Here is a 3150-nt window from a genome sequence, read left to right as displayed (position 1 = left end):
GCTAACTGGCCAGATGGACTTGGGAACCAAGACTGCAGTCTACTACAAGTTGGAGCTAGAGACGAGAGCTCTCTGAGTAAGCACAGTTAGCCACAGAGGTACAAATGGGAGGGGACTGGGAGATGCGATTGACAGGGCAGGGAGTATGGGACCAGATTGGGCAGGGAGGAGAAAATGACCAGGGCTCCACGCTGCTGACTTCTGCGCTGAGGACTTGATATTTAGCCTTTCTCCTGGAGAACCCCCTTCCCCATGCTTCATGTGAGCTCCAGTCCATGAATTGAGGGGAACCTGACCAGAACTAGATAGAACCTGGATCCTTAGGATGCAGCAAAAAGGGACATCTAATCTCTGCCCCATCACGTGGCAGCCTCCAACAGCAGCTGAGGAGAGTCAAGCATTCTCTTTGTTGTTTTTTTTTTAAAGATTTATTTATTTATTTGAAAGTCAGAATTACACAGAGAGAGAAGGAGAGGCAGAGAGAGAGAGAGAGAGTCTTCCATCTGCTGGTTCACACCCTAGTTGGCCGCAATAGCTGGAGCTGCGCCGATCCGAAGCCAGGAGCCAGGAGCTTCTTCCAGGCCTCCTATGCGGGTGCAGGGGCTCAAGGACTTGGACCATCTTCTACTGCTTTCCCAGGCCACAGAAGAGAGCTGGATGGGAAGTGAAGCAGCCGGGACTCGAACTGGTACCCATATGGAATGGGCGGTAGCTTTACCAGCTGTGGCATAGTGCCAGCCCCTAGCATTTTCTTTCCATTCAGATTTCTCATCTCCAAGCATACCCTTGTTTTCTGTCCCTAGGGGACATTCCACTAAATCTCATTGTTTACATTCTCATATGTTTGCAGCTAGGCAGGCTGTGCTGAGCAGTCACAGTATTGCAGGATGCAGTTCACATTTAGCGTGCGTGCTTCTCTCTCTCTCCCCTGCTTTAGAAATACACGGGTAGGAGGGAGCTTTGTCCTTGCATATGGGTGAGGCTTAGCCATCTTCCCTCTTGTCTTTGCTCAGAGGGTGGCCTCACTTAGGCTGCTGGTAGGTAAGCCATGGGGGACAAGACAGCCTGGACAGGCGGGGACAAAGATGCACCTCCTGTTCTCTCTTCTTCCTTTAGTACTAAAGACTAAGAGTTTTACATAGTCCCTCCTTTTATCTCAGTGGTCATAGCCCGCTCTCTGTTCTGAGCAGTGACACAGGTACAGTCTATTGTTTCTAGGACTGGAGAAATTACTTAAGTGTCTTGGCCCAAGCTGCAGCTACCAATCTAGCTTTCTTAAAAGCTGTATTGGAGGGTATGAGCTACTTTTTAAGATTTATCAAGTCGGCCCTTATTGCCTATCTGCACTTCCATGTTTACTTTCTGGGTAGAACATATGAATACCAGAACAAGGGAAAGGGGAGTGACATCTAGGCCTGGCAGGTAGCTTTCATTTCATTATTTCAAGGAGAAGTTACAAGACATTTAAGAATTCAGTCATTTCCTTGTTGGACTTTCTGTTATAACAATGTAAAAAAAAAAATCCTTAGCTTTTATGGCACCATTTTACAGGATAAAGTATATTTTATTAGTTAATTTCTATTAGATGGAACACACACACACACACACACTAAAATGTCACAATTAATTCCTAAGTCCTGGTCTACAGGAACAGCTAAACACATTTATGGTTCATTCTCCTTCATCAAACCAATCTTTACAGAGCGCCAGCTCTGAGTCAGGCAGAATGCAAGGGAGCACGATGACTCACTTGAATCAAGATTGAAGATGCTGCCCTACTGTACTGGTGTGGTTGCATCCTGGAAACACTGTCTCTGTGGCCAGCTGACTGGGGTGGAATACTTCTCTGAAGCCTGTTTGAACACTGGGTAGTCTGTTCCCTACAACCCAGAGGCTTGGCACAACCCCAAGAGTCTGTGCTCCTGCTTCCCAGCTATGTTCTCATCTTGGTCAAATCTCCTGCCAATCACTCCTGTAACCGGAAGTCCCATCTTTTCCTCCCATCTACAAATACTGTCTAGTCTGGGTTTATTTCTCTCATAATGTTCCCAGGACTTCATAGTTTATCTTTGAAACTGTACCTTCATTCTCAGATTTATTTTTTGTTGCACCTCCTAGCTTTAGCACTGAACACATCTCTAGCATTTATAGTGTAGGTTGTTTCTGGTGAGTTTTTCCCACCACAAAAGACAGAAGCCATAAAGTCACTTGCAACCAAAGCTAAATGATTGTTGTTACTAAATCCAATACATAAACTAGTGTTCCATTCTCTTGGACTGTTGGCGTTTGTCTTCTGCATTTGAGTCATGTGGCTTTGGTTTGGCAGAATCTGAAGTGCTCAGTGATGTGTTAGCGCCTAGTGCAATCAACACGCTATTAGCAGGATCAAGTGGAATGTCATTTGACCCAGGAATAATCATGGCCTCTCTCATACTGGCACACAATTTGACGGCAACACCTGTCATGGAATTCTCTCTTGAGGAGGCTTGTTTCTAGTTGGACATATTTGGATAATATCTGATGCCTGCTAAGTGCTCAGTAAATACTTTTTTGAATTTATGTGTGAAGAAATGAATCAACGAGTTTGGAGGTAGGAAAATAAAGCTAATTTTATGTCCTGCCTCTTATACTAATTTATTGAAATAGACTAGTCTACTTACCTTAGGAGGTTTCAAGATGTTTTTCTTTTTAAGATTTATTTTATTTATTTGAAAGACACAATTACAGAGCGAAGGAGAGAGAGAGAGAGAGAGAGAGAGAGAGGTCTTGTATCTGCTGGTTCACTCCCCAAATGGCCACAATGGCCAGAGCTGAGCCAATCTAAATCTAGGAGCTTCTTTCAGGTCTGCCACATGGGTGCAGAGGCCCAAGCACTTGGGCCATCCTCTGCTGCTTTTCCAGGCACTTCAGCAGGGAGCTGGGTCAGAAGTGGAGCAACTGGGACTAGAACTGGCCAGCCATATTGGACGCCGTTGCTGCTGGCCTTAGCTTTAGCCCACTGTGCCACAGCACCGGCCCCTCAAGTAGTTCTTGAGTCCAGCAAGGATGAAGACAAGGCTTAAGCAAAGACAGAGCAATTCATCTAGGGTGAGGGTGTGGTAGAGGAGGAGTGTTCAGAGAGCTACTGCAGACGTTCAATACACCACACAC

Source organism: Lepus europaeus, chromosome 20, assembly GCF_033115175.1.
Source record: "Lepus europaeus isolate LE1 chromosome 20, mLepTim1.pri, whole genome shotgun sequence".
Classification (NCBI taxonomy): domain Eukaryota; kingdom Metazoa; phylum Chordata; class Mammalia; order Lagomorpha; family Leporidae; genus Lepus; species Lepus europaeus.
Note: the sequence above shows the minus strand (reverse complement) of the source record.